The sequence below is a fragment of the Hemicordylus capensis genome, chromosome 3 (assembly GCF_027244095.1).
Source record: "Hemicordylus capensis ecotype Gifberg chromosome 3, rHemCap1.1.pri, whole genome shotgun sequence".
In the NCBI taxonomy this organism is placed as follows: Eukaryota; Metazoa; Chordata; class Lepidosauria; order Squamata; family Cordylidae; genus Hemicordylus; species Hemicordylus capensis.
In genome coordinates this window covers 234,777,176-234,798,538 of record NC_069659.1, presented here as the reverse complement: position 1 = coordinate 234,798,538, position 21,363 = coordinate 234,777,176, and the positions used below count along the sequence as shown (strand labels likewise).

The window sequence follows — 21,363 nt, the reverse complement described above, 5'->3', positions numbered from 1 at the left end:
TTCTTTTTAAAGAGACATGCCTGGGGTAAAAATCCATACATTAAAAAAAAAGTCCTTAGTTGTGTTACTAACAATGTATTAATTCAATGGGAACACTATGTTTGCTTGTTTTTTGCTGTACAACTTTTCATTCATTAAACAGGGCATTTCACATACATATAACATTTTCGTTCTCTGGCATTAGCACAGAGTTCTTGCAAATTTGTGAGCATGAGTAACTTCCTCCTGTTCACAAATACAAATCACCTGCATGAGCAGGCTACACAGTGGGGGCTTGGAGAGGGAGAAGCTGACTGTTTGAGAAGTGCCTGGTATTATTGGGAGTTGCAGCGCACTTGAGACACTGGCATTACATCCCACCAAGGGCCAAAGAACAAGGGGACTTGGGAGGCAATACTTAGGGTGGTCCCCTCTCTGTGTTCAGAGCTGCATGCATGGAAGCCTCTCTGGGGGGGAAAGGGCTTCTTAGAGAGATTGTACTACACTGCATTGTCTTCTGATAATAAGCAACCTGTGGCTAAATTGACATCTCCATGGATATGGAATGTAACCCAAATTAGAGATGTGTCGAACCGGTTCAGTTGTAAACTGGCCCACCGTGAACTGGGCTGGTTCGAGCAACTTTGAATCGGGTCAAGTTGGTTTATTGAACCGACTAGCCCAGCAGTTTGGTTCTACCGAACCACCTCACGGACCCGCAGTTCGATCTGAATTTGGACCAAATTGCAGCAAATGGTCTATGCACACCCCAAACGCAAATGCTTATTCATTTCTCCTGCTTGCAAAGTGTGGCTGTGTCAGTGCCACCCTAGCACAATTCATTCTCGAAGCACTCAGGAGAGTTTGCAGCAGCAACAGCACTGTGGTTTGAGCCTCAGATCCTGGATGCTGGCAGACACATCTGCACTACAAAGATAGGGGTGGGGTCTCCAACACACACACACACACACACACACACACACACACACACACACACACACACAGCCCTAAAATGACTTTTGAGTTTCTCTTCTTTTGTTGGTGTGCATGTGTGAATGTTTTGAATGTGGGAAAGAAAGTGGCAGAGAATCCTTTTGAAACAGACGGAGCCCTTTCTCATGATCCGTGAGAAGGGCTCAAAGGGGCAAGGAGAGGAAGCCTTGAAAAGCTTACCTCCCCCACAGACAATCCTTTTGTTGTTGCTGGGCAGTCGGATCAGCTCCCCATACAATTGCCAGCTTCTGCCAGTAGCTCAGAGGGTCAGGGTGCTGGGACATGTCTCCCTGCCCCCTGGAATTCCCATAGTGCACCGTGCATGTGTGTGGTGCATTATGGAGGTCCCTCCTCCCCTCCCTGAAGCCAGCTAGGAGCCCTACAGTCTGCCAGCCCTAGCCGGGGCTGGCAGATGAGCAGTAAAGCGAGGTTAGGAGAGTGCTCACTCTCCTAACTCTGTTTAAGAGGGTGGCTCCGGAGGTGGGTTTGCTGCTGAGGCACTGCTGGGATCAGGCACAATCCTGGAGATAAACATGTGCAGGCAAAACCAAGCTGGTCTTCCTTCACCCAGTTTTGCCTGCACATGTGAATAGCTTCAATGTATTTTCTGACCTATATAAATATCGACAGACACACATACAAAACAATTTAAGCATCAGTTGCAAAAATGGCCTACAACTGATATTTTATTATACTCTATTCTTTTACTTTTAAAAAGAATTTTGTAGAACAGTGTATGCGCATCCCAGTGGTATCCTATGCAGACACTGTTCAAGTCCATCTCCACTTAGGTTTCAGGGTGTTATGTCTTTGAGCATCACATTGTTTACTGGGCTGTTCACTTGTTAACTAGCATGGATTTTTCCAAAGGACTCTGGGGGTTACAGTTTTGTAAAGGTGTTGCTAAGTCTTTTATTCATTCATTCATTCATTCGATTTCTATACCGCCCTTCCAAAAATGGCTCAGGGAGGTTTACACAGAGAAATAATAAATTGAGATCTCTGTGTTTTTTATACAGTTGTAGTTGCCAGCTTTCCTTGATAGGAAGCCATGACAGTTAAACCAGTTTGAGATAACTATTTAGATTAGATAACCTCAAATTATGCAAAGAATTGGTAATGAAGGAAATTACTGATCCCACACACTAACTCCAGGAGATCATTATTCCCGCACAGCTTTGAAGAACTGATTATCCCACTTGTTTGACTTTCGACTCCATCCAGAATTCCAAAGCTGTAACAATCTTCTAAAAATGCATTTCAGTTATCTTGACCCATAAAGCAACTTTCTTTTCTATCATGTTGTGTTCACACATTGAATAGGCCAAATGGCAATTCAATAAGCTTTACCAAGCAGTTTAAGCTTTTGAGATACAATCTATTTCAAAGGCCCCATTCACATGTAACACCAAACTGGAGCTGAATGGGGCAGAGGTTGGAATGCCAGTACATCCGAATGCATGAAACTGTGGTTTTGTGCCCAAAGCGACTTGAGGTTTCCCATGCCAAACTCTAGTTTAAACCTTGGTTTTGTAATGAATTTCACCACTTTAGCCTTATTTGGGGGGGCGGCAGTGTTACGTTCGAACACAGATGCCACCATAACTGCAGATTTGTGCTGTTTCTGGAACCAAAATAAAAGAGAGGTTGGCCCAGGAACATAGAAGTTCAATGCCCACCATGCTTCTCGATGACCACTTCCCAGTGAAAGCACCACACCCACTGCATTCTCCTTTCTCTGCTTCTGCCTGGCAAAAGTGATGTTATCCCCTGCAGTTGGAGTATTTGAAGTCTTATGATCCATTTGGGGTTTGCTGGTTTTCTGCAGCTTTCCCCCAGGAACTGGGTGCCCCCCTCCAAATAGAGGAAAGAAAAATGGGGAAGGGGAGCAACTGGAGAGGCACACCTACACACCACTTCATGGGGCATGCTGTTTCAGCCAGACAGGGGACCATTTGTGCAGAAACCTTTGTGCACACAACACACTGCTCCACAGTATGACAGTATGCCCCTCCAGGGTACCCCCTTGTTGGGATTGCTGCTGCTGAAGGGGATGCTCCCACAACATACACTGTCAACATAGGAACCTAGGAAGCTGCCATATACTGAGTCAGACCATAGGTCCATCTAGCTCAGTATTGTCTACACAGACTGGCGTGGCTTCTCCAAAGTTGCAGGCAGGAATCTCTCTCAGCCCTATCTTGGAGATGCTAGGGACTCGCAGGGGCGTAGCTAGGGGAGAAGGGGCCCGTGTGCATCCCTCTCTCTGGTGGCCCCCCAGAGTGAGGGAGATAATGAAGAAAATAGGGAGGGATTGAGCTGGAGGGCCCTCAGGAGCTGGGGGCCCGTGTTCTTTGAACCCTTTCGCTCAATTATAGCTACGCCCCTGCTAGGGAGGGAACTTGGAACTTTCTGCTCTTCCCAGAGCAGCTCCATCCCCTAAGGGGAATATCTTTCAGTGCTCCTACTTCAAGTCTCCCATTCATATGCAACCAGGGTGGACCCTGCTTAGCTAAGGGGACAAGTCATGCTTGCTACTACAAGACCAGCTCTCCGCCCCATAAAAACATAAGAGCCCTGCTGGATCATGCTCAAGGTCTATCTAGTCCAGCATCCTGCTTCACACAGTGGCCGGCCAAATGCCTCTAAGAAGGCAAGGGAAGAGGTGAGAGCATGCCTCTCCTAAGGGGGCAAGCATAGGAAAGGTGACACCTGTACAAAAGGTGTGCACCTGGAACAATTCCTATTTGTGGGGTCCCACACAAATGAAAAGTAGCAGGCATGGGATGCCAACACACCCACAGCAAGGACACTCTTCTCCAAATGCCACATGGAATATTATCTTGGTCTTATAAGCAGGGGGCTTACAGCTTGGTATTGCTGTACTCGCCCCACAAATATTAAAAATATTTAAAGTAGGGTTTTTTAGAGTCACACGACCTCCTGGTTGATGTGAGAAACCTGAATTGCTGTGGGCAGCCACTGGAGAGGGGCCCATTGAAGATTTCAAACCCTCTTGCAGTTCCATTTACATTTAAAATTAACTGGGCGGGGGTGGTAAGATCATGATGGGGGAGTAGTCCACTGTTTGCCTGCTGGTGCACCTCCTCCTGTGCTCTCCCTACAGCAGCCTCACAATATAGGAAAAGTTACTTATTGACTTCAGCACCAGCAAATATCATAGGATGAGGGGGTTAGTGCATGAGAGGAACCTCATCGTGGTTCAAGAAGAGGGCAGATATGTTGAGCCGGGGGGTCTCCAAAATTGCCCATTGGCATGTTGACCCTGCCCCCCCCCAGCCTTCTTTCTCCCTTGGAGCACTCCATGAATCTGTCATCAATGCCACATGTGACAAATGCAACTATCCTTACATCCACCCAATTTCCCATTCATGTGATACTGGAGTTTGGTGATCCACCATCAACTAGTGGCACTCCCCAGCGCAATGGAGAGTAGTCAACCTGGGGACGTGGCAAGAAAGTAGGGATGAGCAAACCGGCTTGAGGTCGAGCTGGTTCACCATCTAACCGGGCCTGTTTGATCTCATGACCCGGGCACACAAATAGCCAGTGCGCATGCGTGGCAGCCTTCAAAATGGCCTCCACAAGGCAGGAGAGGGCTGACAAGGCCCCAAAATGGGCCGAACCAACCCAAAGAAGACTGGGGAAAGGCCAGCAGGGGAGGGGAAACATTCAGACACACACACACCCACACACCCGCAGCCACGGCAGCACCCTGCGGTGGCTGCCGGACCCGGCTGTAACTTTAAAACAAAAACAAAAACTTAGAGAAACGCACCCTCCTCGAGCCAGGCCCAAACCGGTTCGGCCTCGAGCTGAACTGGGACTCAGCTCAAGATGCTGTTAGTTTATTCCAGCAAATTTTTAAAAATGCCTTCTGAAACACCTTTTTGACTTCTTTCTGACAGCCCATGTGGCCATGTGGCCCTTACCTGGGCAGCAAATGCAACATGGTTCCTTTGTAGGCTGAAAGGGGTGGTGGTGCCCGTGCATGAAGGGGCAGCATCCGTAGGGTGGCATGCCAACCAAGTTTCACGCTACATACAAATGTGGCCATTGTAAGGTTCAGAATAATTTTTAAAAGAAAAATGTAAAAAGCAATATAATGTAATAAAGAGCTTGACCAAAAGCATATCAGGCTTAGAAGATAGCTGGAATATCCAAAAGGGAAAGAGAAGGAAAACCATAGTTTTGAAAGAGTTCAGGGGTTCAGAAATGGAAGCAAATGGAGTAGAAAACTCAAAATCTTTTGTATTCTGCTACATCAAGAATGTCCCCAAAGTATGCAAATGTGTGTTTTATAGCTGCTTCCCTCACACACACATGAAAATATAAATAGGTTTAACTAAAGGTTTATTCAGCATCAACTCCATTTTCTCTTTCTTCTTCCCCTTCCTTTTTCTCTCGACTCCTCCCCTGCACTCTCTACAGGAGCCCCCTTGGGACAAATATCCACATATACAAACTGCAAAACATTACTGAATAGAATACAATATTGTGGTTGTTTGGGTCATGTGGGATGAGGAAGAGAAGACCAGTCAGGCTTTGGTAGTGACTGTAGCAACAAATATACTGAGGGACATCGTCACTGGGAGGCTGGCAGGATGGAGGAGGAGAAGGAGCTGCAGGGGAAAGCAGCAATCCTAATCCTAATGGAAAACCACTTGCCGGGTCATGGAGTCAGTCACTCTCCTCACCTCAGCGTAATCAAAGATAATGGACTATCAAGTTCTGTTCTACTCCCTCCTGTTAGTTAGTTAATCATACAAATGATTAACTGGAGAGAAACTACAAGATAACAGACTATACTTCTATGGATTCTTTGGAGGACTCTATGGCCATTAAACTGTATAAAATTGAAATGTGCTTGTGGTAATATCAATTTTACACTATTTTAGTGGCCATGGATTACTCCAAAGAATCTAGGGAAGTGTAGTGAGCCAAAGGCTCTGAGGGTTGGTCTGTTAAAGAGCTCTAGCCCTCATCAGGGTACTATAGTTCCCACAGTTCTCTGGGGAAAAGGAGTGAAAACCATAGCCCTTTTGAGATGGTCTTCTATCCATATACAATCAGTGCATGGGACAGTGGGATTCCACTTGCTGATTCCCCGCAAAGACTCTGTGAACACAGTCATAGTCAATGCATGCAGGTCTGGGATGAAGACAAGGGTTAACCCCCCCTCCTGCATTATACATTCAGTGCATATTATTATTATTTATTCACACAGTCAGACAGGTGATATTGACTGGTTTGTTTTATCCAGACATTGAGTCCTTCCCAAGGACATGGGATAGCTGAATATTATTGTCAATGTTGTTGCTGTTGTTATAGATATCGTCACAGAATATAGGCTGCTCTCAGTAAAGTTGCTTTTTGTAATTGGCTGATGATGATTTCTGTGGCCCCTATGGTGTTGAGGTGCTCTTCAAGGTCTTTTGGAACTGCACCCAGGGCGCCAATTACCACTGGGATTATTTTGGTCTTTTTCTGCCACAGCCTTTCAATTTCAATTTGTAGATCTTTGTATTTGGTGATTTTTTCTATTTCTTTTTCTTCTATTCTGCTATCCCCTGGTATTGCTATATTGATTATTTTCACTTGTTTTTCTTTCTTCTCGACTACAGTGATATCTGGTGTATTGTGTGGCAGATGTTTGTCTGTTTGTAGTCGGAAGTCCCATAATATTTTTACATCTTCATTTTCTTCAACTTTTTCAGTTTTATGGCCCCACCCATTTTTGGCTATAGGTAGCTTGTATTTTTTGCAGATGTTCCAATGTATCATCCCTGCTACCTTGTCATGCCTTTGTTTGTAGTAGTAGTAGTAGTTATTATTTCTTGTTTATACAGTCAGACAGGTGTTATTGACTGGTTTGTTTTATCCAGACATTGAGTCCTTCCCAAGGACCTAGGATGGCTGAATTTGTTGTTGTTGTTGTTGTTATTATTATTATTATTATTATTAATTCAATTTCTATACCGCCCTTCCAAAAATGGCTCAGGGCAATTCACACAGATAAATAATAAATAAATATGATGTCTCCCTGTCCCCAAAGGGCTCACAATCTAAAAGAACACAAGATAGATACCAGCAACAGTCACTGGAGGTACTGTGCTGAGGGTGAATAGGGCCAGTTACTCTCCCCTTGCTAAATAAAGAGAATCACCACGTTAAAAGGTGCCTCTTTGCCAAGTTAGCAGGGGTGGATAACCTTGTGAAAAGCATATGGATGACCTTGTGAAAAAAAGCTCATTAAACTAGTTTAAATCTGTAGTGCAGGTATTAGAACTGTGCAAAACAGCCCCTGCTTCAGTATGGGGGGTATATTGGTGCTTCAGCCCTCCCCAATTTGATTTGGGGCTTTGTGAGGGGTCCCATTTTGTCTCAGCTCAGATTGAAATGAATAGCCACAGTATCAGACAATACTACAGTTCCCAGGAAACCCTAAACCTATCTATGAATGCAGATATTTTTTTAAAATTGCTTCAAGGAGTAATTTTAAAATGATCCTGGGAGATTTCTATTCCCTTGCCACACTCAGATATAAATACAAATGAAGCTCAACTGTTTTCTACCTGTACCCCATAAGAACCTCTTGGGTCAAGGAGGGTGGCAAGGCAGGGAAGTGGCTGGAGTGGCTGAATCACTTGTGAAGGAAATAAATTTGCTCACTCTGGCCACATCTGTTTTGATTTGAACTACAGTTCGGATCTGAACTTCAGATTGAGCGAAATCTCTTCTTTGTACCAAAGCAGGAATATTGGATTACGAAATACAGGAGATGCTTCAAATGGGTTTGTGCCAAACAGTGAATCTGGGCTGAATTTTCCTTATTGTGGGGCACTTGCACCAAACTGGTTTGGCTTAAGGAAGAATAGTTGGATGCCAGCAAGAGACAGGCTTTCCCTGAAACTGCCACACAGTGAACTGGTGGTGTGAACCAGTCTGTAATGAACAGCTGCTCCAGTCCACTCACCCATTTATTTATTACCCCCTGGAGCCCTTGGATGGCTCTTGCATGCATTCGGCCTTGTGTGGCTAGAGCTTTTTCAGAGATCTGAAGGTAGTATGAGATTATAGGGTTGCCACATGTCCAGGTTTGGCCTGGACAGAAACTGAACGTCCTGTCCAGGATGAAAAGCAAGTTTGGCCTGGATTTGAAACGTTTAGGAATTTGAGCAAGATGACTAGTTTAACAGAGTTCACACATTTCTGTGGTTCTTCTCTCCATGTAGCTACAAAGTTTAAAACCCCTATATTTTACCCTTTCTCTGTTTTTAGTGCTGGTTAGTTTCGCTCTCTGTCTGGCTTTCCCTCCTCTTTGGATCATCTCTGGAGTTAGTGAGAGCGTGGTAGTGGATCTTTGGGTTTAGCTGTGATGTATATGGACACAGAGAGCCCACCTTTCTCTAATCCAACTGTATGTAAACAACAGTCGTTTTATAAGCTGTTATTAAACAAAGTAAAAATACTTAATGCAGGCTTCTTTCATTTCTTGCCTGCACTTGTGTTATATTTATTCCACATATTCGATTGTGTTTATTGAGGTGAAATGTGCCTCAATGTAGAAGTACCTTCTTCTGTGCAAAGAGTGGGCCACTGTGTGAAACAGGATGCTGGACTAGATGGACCTTGGGCCTGATCCAGCAGGGCTGTTCTTATGTAAAGAACAGTCTAGGGAGTAATGCACAAAACAGTCACCAAGCGCCACTTGTCATGCACTTTCCCATTAATCTTGGTAAAAAAGCAGGGTTTTATATTTCCCATCCATCCCCACCTGCCACTTTGATGGCTGTGTCCAGAAATTCTGTCTGACAAATGTGGCAACCCTATATAAGAGACACATTGTTACCTGTGATGCCTACAGTCATCTCACTTTCACCTCTAGATAATAGATTTTTCAGGACTCTGTAGTCTTTCAAAAACTTGCAGAACCTATTTGACAAGGGACCACAATGGAACAACATTTATTTTCCGTATTTTTACATTTATATCCTTCCGTTCCTTCAAGAAGCCCAGAATGGTATACGTGGTTTGCATGAAATGGCCCCTACACATGTGCAGAGGTCACTAAAATGGCCCCTGTGCATGTGGAGAGGCCTGAACCGGGCTGAAGAAGTCCCGAACCAGGCTGCCACTGGGCCAGGCTGCTCTGGGGGGTGACCTCACCAGATTTCCCTTTACCAGTAGAGATCTGAACCGGCTTGAATCGGTTTGACCAGAACCAAATCCAAGCTGGGCTGGGTTGGCTTGAATTTGGCTTGGATTTGAGCCAAACTGGCCTAGCCAGCTTTGTGCACATCCTTACTACTTTCCACTCTCTGAAAAACATCAGCCTCCAGCTTATACTGTATTTTTTTCAGCAGTTGCTCTGTAGTTGAAGGTGATGAACTAAGCCAATATAGGTAATGGAAAAGCTACACAATGGCAATAGTGATACCCCTTTTGAAAGCTCTGCTCTAGGGCTACCTAAGGTTCCTCTGATAAAGCTGGCTCTGAGAGTACTGTATCTCCCCAGAGCCTGAAATTTTGGATGGCAGTGTTTCACTTGTATTGCTCTTATTGTACCTCCAGCTCAGGGTACCATCCAAGTGCTTTAATTATTAGGCAATTAAGATTCCTGTGAATGTTCTCTCTTCACTTATATTAACTAAGGATGTTACATTTTCACCTGGCTAAGTCCTACACTGCCTTAGCACCTAATTAACAATGCATTATGTGTGAACATGGTGGGATTGTTTCCACACTCCAGTCTTCCCGCCAATAGCTGCCTGTGAACCCTGCTCAGCTCTCTTTTACCTTTTCTCTCCCATTCATCTGTGAAAGGGATGTGAGAGAAGAGAGAAGAAAGTTGTCACGAGTTTAGGAACAAATGTAGACCTCTACTTTCTTCCTTGTGGCCAAGGTTCAGATTCAGTAAAATGAGTCTCTGCCATTATAATACTTCAGTAGCAGCAGAAGCTGCATCTGCCAACATCCTATATGGAATTACTCTGTGTAATACTTTGTGTAATAGTCTTTGTAATACTCTGTGTAAATAACTGTGATTCTTCTCTATTGTTTATCTGCATTGCCCCCCCCCCTTTTAGTTTAGTTTAAGGAGGTCAGCAACCACAGACCTCTGGGCCAAATCTGGCTCCCAGTGGGCTAGTTGTCAATGTAGAGCTGAAAGAGGAATGAAGAGAGAAATGAAGAAGAGAGAAATGTAGAGCTGAAAGAGGAATGAAAATCCTCTTTCATTCCAAGAGGATGAAAATCCTCTTTCATTCCAGCTGAAAGAGGAATGAAGAATGAAGAGAGACCACAGAAGAAGTATTGTGGTCTACTTTAGTGTGGCCCAGGAATGACCTGGGGCTGGATTAGGACCCTGCCTCATATGTGTAAAGGCCTCCAATGCAGTGAGAGTCAGAGATTTTCTGAGATGACTGAAGAGGCCTAGCCACACACGCCCAGTTTACGTGTTTCAAGGCAGTGATGGCTAGATACTATTTCCATCATCCTAGCTACTACTGGAGGCTTTCTGGCATGCACTAAGAGCACTAGCCATACTAGGCCTTTTTGCATATGCTTGGGATGGCTTGCAGGATACATTCTGGCTTCTAAAATCTGCTTTAATTTGAGCAGAGCATTCTGTTTTCTGCTATCACTCTATGAAATGGAATAAAACTGTTCCATCTAGCTATAGTGACAAGGGTGGAAGCTCAAATGGGAATTATTAGGTTGTAGGGGGTCACACATTAACATGTTTGGGAGGCTGTGGTTGGAAGCACCAGTAAAGGGGTATATATGCAGTCTACAAAGTGTAGAATACAATGCTGCCCTGTGAATTTGTGGGTTATAATTCATCCTCATTCTATTCCCTTGTTTCACAATGATGGAAGACAATTGGTTTTTCAGTGGAATACCCCTATTACTGAATAGGTAGCATTTGGGCACAGTAAATCACGCTATGGAACATGCATTCATAAAATGATTTATGTACCAGTACATCAATATTTCAACTTGCAAACAAAGGCATCAACATTTCACTTTAATTACACTTCCAAATTCCCATGAAGGTAAGGTTGCTTGAATCTTTCAGCCAGCCCAGGATATTCACAGAGTCCCCTTTCTTAAAAACACTTTAATGGGATAATATAGTCACCGCCTTTAATCTTATCTTGGTCTTTTTGCAGGGTGGTCTTTTTCATAGAATAAATGTACTGTTGTTATCAATCCATTGTATGTGTGCAACCCCTTGGTTGTCTTTCTGTCCATTCACATTGGTCATTCTTCATTAAGGATTGTCCCACACTGATTAGTAGATGCTTGTGTTAGCACATGGCCACACACCCCACCATATGTGGTCCATAACAAACTCTGTTTTTGCTCATCCCAAAGGGTGACCTCCATTTGCACCATTGTGAGATCTTTTTTCTGATTTTTCCAAAAAGAATCTCAGTGATTAGCAAGGATACCATTGCATCAAAGCAGTCAGATGAACATATGTAACTTTCAAGTGGCTTTGCATGACGTTGTTCATTCAGAGGTTGTAGTATAGATCTTCCACAAAAACACAATGGGGCGCTTCTCACGATCAGCAAAAATTGGGCTAGCAGAGGCTAGCCTGATTTTTGGTGACCGTAAGAACCACCAGGCTCGCAGCTGAGCCCAGTGGTTCTTGAGTGGGTAACCCGCTCGAGAACCCCTGCTAAAAAGCAGGTTTGTGGAGTGAGCGCTCCTGCAAACCTGCTTTTTGCAATCGTGAAAAATCTTTTTGCTTTTTGGAATCGTGAAAAGCCACCTCCTGGCTTGGGGGTCTCCCCAGTATGCCCTGCACAGTCACGGAGGGCATACTGGGGCTTGCGGGGGCCACCCGGCCCCCACTCCCCCACCCCCCGCCAGCTCCGTCACGGAGCCGGCCATCGTGTGGGCGGCCGATCCGGCTGCCCAGGGCTCCCTGCTCGCTTGTGAGCGGGGAGAGTGGGCTTAGCCCGCTCTTCCCACTCACCCGTAAAAACCGGGTCTCCCTGATCGTGAGACCTGGTCCAATGTTTTACAAGTAAAGTTCAGCAACACAAGTAAAGGTCAAGCATCTGCATGGTAAATGAGAAAATATGAAGGTGGGATGGATGGGGGAAACTGGTTGTGGATGGAGAGTGAGAAGAACAGAGGGGGAGCAGTGGTGGACACCTCATTCCTTAGACCACCTTAGAACAGCACAGCTGTGTTCATGTCTGCAAAAGTTTAAATAAAATGGGGTAGGTGAGATATGATTCATGATGCAACATACACTACTAGAAGCTAATCTGCTAAGTAAGATGTGAGAAAGGTTCAGTGATCCTTCAGTGATACACCCTAGACATTTTTTAATAAAATAAGAATATAAGAACAGCCCTGCAGGATCAGGTCCAATGTCTATCTAGTCCAGCATCCTGTTTCACACAGTGGCCCACCAGATGCTTCTGAGAAGGTCACAGGCAAGCAGTGAGGGCATGCACTCTCTCTTGATGTTGCTCCCCTGCAACTGGTATTTATAGGCATCTTGCCTCTGAGGCTGGAGGTGTAGAGTATTGTCTTCAGTAGTACTATCATGTAGCCAATTTGACTGGCTACATCATGATGTAACAACCCCTCCTCCACATTCACTATATGAATTCCAATTGGCTGTGATTGCTAATGTGATCAGTTGAGAAATAAAAAGATGCTGGCTCAGTTTAATGAAGCTGGAAAGTCCATGTCGATGCTGCAGCAGTGCTGGAAGGCAGCCCTGACAATTTTTAAAAACTGGTAGTTGCACAAGCAGTATTACTGCATTTGCCCCATTTGTGACAATGGGGATTAAACATAGTGATGCTGCTTGCACAGCTACCAGTTTTTAAAAGCATCAGGGTTGCCTTTTGACAACACTGCAGGTTCTGACACGGGACCTTCTGGCTCCCTTATGCTGTGTATCATGTCAGCTACTGTATTTATTTATTCATTCATTCATTCATTCATTCATTTATTTCTTTATCTATCAAATTTGTACACCGCCCCACACTTTCGTCTCTGGGTTGTTAACAATAGCATAAAACAAGTTAAAAATGTATACAAAAAACTTAAAACAATGTAACAATTTAAAAATAAACCAGAGATTAAAACCTAAAAAAATTTAGGAAGTTGAGAAAGCTTGGGTGAAAACATGAGTTTTCAGGTGTTTTTTGAAAATTGCCAGAGATGGGGAGGATCATATCTCAGCAGGAAGCGCATTCAACAGTCTTGGGGCAGTGACCAAGAAGGCCCGTCTCTGTGTAGCCACCAAATGAGTTGGCGGTAACTGGAGACGGACCTCCTTAGATGACCTCGATGAGCAGTGAGGCTCGTAGTGAAGAAGACGCCGTCTTAGGAACCCAGGGCCTAAGCCGTTTAGGACTTTATAAGTTATAACTAGCACTTTGTATTTTGTCCGGAAACCTATTGGCAGCCAGTGTAGCTCCATTAGTAAAGGAGTAATGTGGTCTCTCCGAGATGACCCAGATACCAACCTGGCTGCCATATTCTGAAACCACTGAAGTTTTCAGACTACGTACGAAGGCAGCCCCACGTAGAGCACATTACAAAAGTCAAGTCTGGAGGTTACCAACAGATGTACCACTGTTTTGAGGTCGCTGATCTCGAGAAATTGGCTCAGCTGACATATCAGTTGAAGCTGATAGAAAGCACCCCTGGCCACCACCTCAACCTGAGAAACCAGAGAGAGGTGTGAGTCCAGAAGTACTCCCAGACTGCGAACCTGTTCCTTTTGGGGAAGTGTGACCCCATCTAGAACAGGCAGATCAAAATCATCTCTAGAGTTCTGACCCCGCACAATAAGTACCTCCGTCTTCTCTAGATTCATCTTCAGTTTATTCTCCATCATCCAGCACATTACTGCTTCCAGGCAGGCATTTAGGGAGGATATGCCATCTCCTGAAGAAGTTGACATGGAGAAGTAGATCTGGGTGTCATCAGCGTACTGGTAACACCCAGCTCCAAATCCCCTGATGATCTCTCCCAGCAGTTTCATGTTAAAAAGCATTGGAGAAAGTACAGAGCTTTGAGGGACACCATACTTAAGCTCAGGTATCGAAGAGCAACTATCTCCAATCGACACCATCTGGAATCTATCTGAGAGGTAGGAGCAGAACCACTGTAAAACAGTGCCTCCCACCCCTAACACTCTCAGACGTTCCAGAAGGATACTATTGTTGATAGTATCGAAAGCCGCCAAGAGATCCAAAAGGACCAACAGAGTCACACTTCCTTTGTCAATTCTCATTGGAGATCATCCATCAGGCTGGCCAAGGCAGTCTCCACCCCACAGCCTGCCCGAAAGCCAGTTTGAAATGGGTCTAGATAATCAGTTTCCTCCAAGACCGACTGGAGCTGCGAGGCTACCACCCTCTCAATTACCTTGCCCAGCCATGGGAGGTTGGAAACAGGCCTATAATTGCTCAACTCCTTAAGACAAGGAGGCATCCTGCCCTCTCTCAGAGAAGCATTTATGATTTCCACCAGGCTATCTACAACAGCCTCCCTGCTAGATAGAACGAGCCATGTTGGACAAGGGTCAAGAGAACAAGTGGTGGGCCTCATCGCTCCAAGCAGCTTGTCCACATCCTCAGGAGTCACAAACTGAAACTGATCCAGTTGAAGTAGAAGAAGAATGGCACTGAAGCAGCAATAGCAGCAACCATTCTCACAATTAAGGTTTCTTACTGTATCTCAGAAATATTTCAGCCCCCTGTCAAGTGCTACTTTCAATTGGGAGAATTCCACACAGTCTTAGTTTAATGGTGTAAACTGTGGTGTAAATTAATGGTGTAAATGATGTAAATTGTGCTTTAAACTGAGATGTTATTGAATTCTAGACTGTAAGCTGCCTTGAGCATCTTTTGTTTCATGGAAAGGCAGCGGAGGAATTAAAAAGAAAGAAAATGTATTTACTTACACAGATAGCAGATTCATGCTCCTTCAATGTATGAGAGACATACTGTATTCAAAGGTTATTTTAAATATTGTCAGGAAGTAACTTGACTAAAGGGTATGGCTACAGCACCATCCAAACTTGTCCGTGCCATAGCATTCATTCAGCAGCACATATCACTTCGCATTATGGTGATGAGCTTGAGTGAATTCTTCCAGTTGTTAATTTTGCCCACAAGTCAGTTTGTGTCGCATTTACGAGAAGCTTGTGACATTTCCTAGCCCTTGTCGACCCTCCAGGTTTTGAGGTCTACTTGCATGAATTTCTGATGTGGAAGGGGATTCAATGGAAAGGAGATGGAGGCACTCCATTATGGTGTCGCAGTCCAGCAGGGCATCCCCTGCGGTCACCTAGGAAGTTGGATGTGTTCTCCACCAGAGTGGCTGAGGAGTAGACTAGCACACAGCATGCTTGTTTCCCTCTCTGGGCTGAGAGTGATGAGTGGCACATTTCAGATCCCTGACATAGAAGGTCACAGCTCACAAGAACCCTTTGCGAGTGGGAGAGTGGAAACTGTAGGGCAAGTCTTTGAATGACATTGATCCCTCCAACAGACAATAGGATGGAATCAAATGGCAAACGACAATGTCCATTGTCATGGTGTCTGAGTTCCTTCCATGAATGTTGATTTAGGGATATATATCCAGGACTACTTGGGGAACCAGATGGAAAGTCCAGGTGATGGGAAGAACCCATGACCCAAATCCCCAGGTGACCTTGTGCCACTAGAATTCCCCACACCAGGAAAACCAGGGAAACCTGAGCCAGCACCTCCACACAGCTTTCCCTTTGTCCTCCAACTCAGTGCTTATGAAATCAAGCAAGGGAAGGGCCAGGGCCCAGTCACTCTACCTGGGCAGCCATCTTAAAAGCCAGCCATCTGCTCTAAGAAGCCACTGGAGGAACATTCTGGTCATGTTGCCACACACAGCTTCTGTAGTCCTACTTGGCACTAACTGAGGTTCTGGTTGCTTGGTACTAACTGAGGTCCAAGGCCAGTGATGCTGTTGGATCCTTATCTCAGTAGAGACCGCAGTTCAGTCCAGAACAGGATAATTTTATTGTTTCTTTTACATCCTTTTCAGTTCATCCTTATTGCTAAATGAACAGCACACTGTGTTCATACCATATGTGCTCAGGGCACATGGCTATTGATGATGGATTAAAATTGGTAATCATATAGCAATGATTAAAGTGAATATGTAAATATCTTGGTTCTCAGCAGGACTCCATGTTCCAGTGCCACTACAGCTTCTATATCTGCCTCAATAGCAATAGCAATAGCAATAGCACTTACATTTATATACCGCTCTATAGCCGGAGCTCTCTAAGCGGTTTACAATGATTTAGCATATTGCCCCCAACATTCTGGGTACTCATTTTACTGACCTCGGAAGGATGGAAGGCTGAGTCAACCTTGAGCCCCTGGTCAGGATCGAACTTGTAACCTTCTAGTTACAGGGCGGCAGTTTTTTACCACTGCGCCACCAGGGGCTCATCCTCCTCTTCCACCAGTCCTCCTCTTCCACCACTTTTTTGTGATCACCATTGTTCTAAGAACTTCTCATGCTGCTTTGAACGGCTGATGGTGTCCTAGTCCTAGCTACCACGTTTCCTTACAATTTGCACATGGGTAATAAAAAAACATGGCATATTTATCCATGGTACCAGCAGCCAATGTGAGCATTAGGTGAATATTACTTGTCAGAGCAGCAGAGGAGGGGATCGGCCAGGATACCCTGTATTTTGTCTTAATTTCAATATTTTTTAAAATGCCTAGAAAATATTAGGCAGCCATTAGGCATGCACATTTGAAAAATAGGGTTCTATGAGCTTAATGAAAAGATGTGTGAGGAAGTGGAAGCAGAAGGGAATGTTTAACTTAGTAGCCTTCAACTGAATAGCACGAGCTTATATAGTCAATCTCTTAAGTGAGACAAGAGAAATTTTCACCAATATGCCTGGTTCAGGAGGAATGTATGGCTATTTATAAAATGTATGACTAACAGTACTAAAAACACATGAGAAAGGGGAGCTATAATTCACAAAAGACAAACATTGAAAATAAACCGGGTGAGGTGATGTTTGCACAGAACAAAAGGCAAAAGTAGAATGAGTCAAGTGGGAGAGGTGCATTAAAAACAATGCTAAGGACAGAAATAACAAAAGAAAGCTATTTGTCCTCTGATGTTGTTGTTTAATCCACCCCCTCCACCCCCACACTATACAGCTTCAAATGTTACATTTTTGTTTGCATTTTTCTCTAACAGGGCACTAGTCAAGCTCCCCGTCCCTGGGCACTCTGGAGCTGAACCAACCCCATGCTGGGCCAGCGAACGACAATATTGTGACTGGTCCTCTCACTCTTGTAGAGCATGCGGTTCTCTCAGGCCCAGCTTTTGTTCCTTGAGAAATAGCAGCCACATGGGGTGGACTGTGGTGGGAGCGGGACACAGGAACAGTTGAGAGGAAAAACAGAGAGAACCAGCTTGGAAACAGCTTCAGACTAAAGTGTGTTTCCTTCCTTCTCCCCTCCAGTGGAATACATGGAAATTGATGGATACATTTCCTTCTCTCCTCCATTTGGGAAATGCTTGACTAACACACAGAAGGTTACCGGTTTGAATCCCCACTGGTATATCGGGCAGCAGTGATACAGGAAGATTCTGAAAGGCATCATCTCATACCGCGCGGGAGGAGGCAATAGTAAACCCCTCCTGTATTCTACCAAAGAAAACCACAGGGCTCTGTGGGCTCCAGGAGTAGAAATTGACTTGATGGCACACTTTACCTTTACCCATTCTCTCATTCGAAATTTCATACCCTCAATGCACAATCAGTAAAATCAACTCTATTTGTATGGCTAGGGTTGGTTTGGATGCTACTTGGTCCACTTGCCTGACTACACATTATAAGGGTGTGTGCATGCCATCAATATGTACAACCTTTCCCTCTTCTACTGCGTTGGGGTGCTTTTCTTTAACCATGAAGCAGGGTGGTGGTGGTTTTTCTTCTACATGTGCTACAAATACTAGTTTAAGCTAATATTTATAGCAGCACATGTAGAGGGGAAGTTCAAATGACCACCCCCTCTACATGCAATTAATTAGGAAGAGGCACCTCTGCATGCTGGGAGGAGAGAAGGATGTGTGCTGTTACAGAGCATATATGTCCTTATCACATGTGGTCAAGTAGTGGACAAGGTACTATCCAATCTAGCCCTAAGCCTTTTTGTAGCATTGGGAAGCCACCCAGGCCTGATTAGCCATATGAGTGTTGCCATGGCAACTAGACCCTCACACCTTCTCTAGCCTCTCTACGTCTCTCATCAGCCCTAGACAGGAAGTGCTGGCAGTTAGTTGTTGTGCTTTGTGGACTTTTTGACGTTATTTGAAGTAAAAAGTAGATCTCAATGGGGTAAAATTGGGGTGACTCTGGAGCAAATGGCTGTTGTCTAAATTCTGACATGTAAATATTATCTATTGCAGACATACTTTTCCTTACCACAGAAAGGACATTTCTGTGACACATCGGAATGAAATGAAATTATCATGCAAAGAATGGCAAAGTATTGGACAAAAATGGGAAAAATCCTAAAAAGTAAAAGGTTTGGGCATGCTTAAAATAACTCCTAAAAATGGCAACTTTATTTATTTATTTATTTATTTAATTTTACATTTGTATCCCACTCTTCGTCCATGGAGCTCAGAGTGGTGTACATGGTTATGTTTTTCCTCACCACAACCGTCAGGTAGGTTAGGCTGAGAGAGAAGTAACTGGCCCAGAGTGATCTAGTGAGTTTCATGGCTGAATGGGGATCTGAACTCAGGTCTCCCCATTCTTAGTCCAACACTAACCACTAGACCACACTGGATCCTTTTAATGATATTTATTTATTTATGCATGCATGCATGCATGCTAGAGATAAGGGAAAATAGGTTTCATTTTTGGGTCTGCTGAGAAGTTAATGAGAAAGGGAAATATTTGGACAAAATATTCAAAATGCTTTAACTATTTACTGGTGAGGAAAGCTAATAGCTACATCAGTGTTACAAACTCACAATATTTCGATACCAGATTAGCTGTCAAAGTGTTTCCCAAAGAATCCTAGGAACTGTTTGGTGAGGGTGCTGACAACGATCTCCCCTTGATTCCCAGTCTCCCTCGTAGAAGACTTACAGGTTCTTTGTAGGGAGAGGAAATGGCTGATGAACCAAATTAAATCTGTAGAGTAGATCATGTGAAACCAGCTTAAAATCAGCTTGTCTGTAGTGTGATAGTGTGCAAATGTCGCCTAAATAACCTATCATTTCCATTCTTCTTCCATTTGCTTCTTCTCAAGCTGTACTAGTAGTGAAACTAAAAATATAGACTTGTCCTACTGAAGGGGGAAAGCGTATTTCTCAAAACCACTGTAAACACTATACAGTTTTGTACATGTGTGTGAATGGAGGGTATATGAGTCATGAAACCTGGACTGCGGTCCTATACAACACACTTATCTTAATTTTATACTCTGTCTCCCCCAAGCATTCCTGAGAATTGCAGTTGGTGAAATGCTGAGAAATCCCTGTTGGAGATCTGTTGGCCCCCACACAAAACTACAATTCCCAGTGATCCTTGGGGAATGAGAATGACTGTTATAGCTGTTTAACTCTGTAGTATGGATATACCCTGATTAATTTCATTTCAGTTCTGTTCCACAAACTTTTATTTGTTTTTGATTAAGCCTCTCGTTTCTTCTAGAAGGTTTGGAGCTTAGCTGTTTTCAGTTCACCCCAAGTGTTTCTTGCCACATGATGAATTGTGCTTAGGGTAGGTTGTTGTTGTTGTTGTTGTTGTTGTTAATAAAGCAAATACAGCTTTGCTTCAAAGAGTTGATTTATTAGATCTATGGAATAGTTAGGAACCTATGCTATTTATGGATATTGGCACTTTGGAAGCTAGGCACTAAAAGGGCTTCATATCAACTGTTGGAATATTATTTGCAAATAGCTCCCAAACAACCAAAAAGCACATTTGGTTTGCACAGACGCCTTATCAATGGCACTTGCAGCGGCTGGTAGATTCCCCTCACCACACGCCTTGAGGATATTTTATGATACTGATTGAAAGTAGGTTTCAAAAGGGAGGTAAACCAGGCCAAGAAGTGGGAAATACTGCACTTGGAAGCAAATCGGAACCTCTGTGTTAAAAGTAATGCTTTGGCTTGTATACAATGAGCAGGCGTAAAAGTTGTTGACTACACAGTATAAAAGACGGATGAGCTGCTGGGGGCGGGCGGCCACACCCAGAAGCTTTTGCTAGCAATGAAATAAAGCTTGGTTTGAAACTTTGATACTGGTGTCCGGTGAAAATACCTAACCAAGAGACGAATGAGAAGTGTCAGAGAGAAAAATCTCTTCTAACACAACTCTTAACTAAAAATCGGTTGTTCTAAGCTGTTTATTACTAACTCTTCTTTCCCCTCACCAGCTCTCCCTCAACAGTTAAACTGGCACCCATCCACAACAATGTGAATTGTCCCATAGGGTAGATTTCACGCAGTTTTTCAAATATTACTGAAGTTTGATATAACTGGTAAAGAGGATAAAAATCTATCTTGACCACATTACATGATCCTCCATTTCATATTTATCACTTACTGCCATGTTTCGGGGGAGGGGTTTCTCATCATATTATGCCTTTCTCTCTCTCTCACACACAGACACTTTTTGTGTTAAATCCTTATCTTAATCCTTGTAGTTATGTTGAACAGGACTAATAGGGTTAAATATAAAGCTAAAGACTCCACCCTTTCAGGCATCCCCAAACTGCGGCCCTCCAGATGTTGCTGAACTACAACTTCCAGCATACCCAGCCACAAAAAATTGTGTCTAGGGATGCTGGGAGTTGTAGTTCAGCAACATCTGGAGGGCCGCAGTTTGGGGATGCCTGCTTTAGATTGTTCTTGCACTTGCTTTCATTTTCCTATCCAGTTTGTGTTTGCTTCCTCCTCAATAAACAGCCTGCCTTTTTGGACAAAAACACCCACACCTACAAAAAGTGTGTACAAATTTGTTTTAAGAGCAAGGACATAACAGTGGCGAAAGGATGGGATGTGCTTTCAACCATTTTGAATGAGCAGCTATTAGAATCTATGAGCATCTATTCGAAACATTTTCCTCAAATATGGGCCCACATAATCCAGGTGCAAACGAAACCAGGACTGTCCTGGCCATTCCATGGATGCAAGAGTGCTTGAGCCAGAGACTTGATGTACTTGACATTGAGGGCAGTGTTTAACCACTCTTTCCAGGTGGTTAAGGTTTGGCCACTTAGGTTTAGCCACCATATATAATTGTGAGTTTAGCTAAAGCCATCATTCAAGAAATTCTAGGATG

At 44.0% G+C, this 21,363-nt stretch overlaps 1 long non-coding RNA gene across 1 annotated transcript in view; it reads left to right on the top strand.

Annotated features, from left to right (window-relative positions):
• Window positions 1–18,757, top strand: part of LOC128348759 (uncharacterized) — a 38,516-nt gene extending 19,759 nt beyond the window's left edge. The window contains exon 3 of the long non-coding RNA XR_008318297.1: window positions 18,469–18,757. This is a non-coding gene — a long non-coding RNA (uncharacterized LOC128348759). The remainder of the gene's footprint in view (window positions 1–18,468) is intronic.
• The last annotated feature ends 2,606 nt before the right edge of the window (window positions 18,758–21,363 follow it).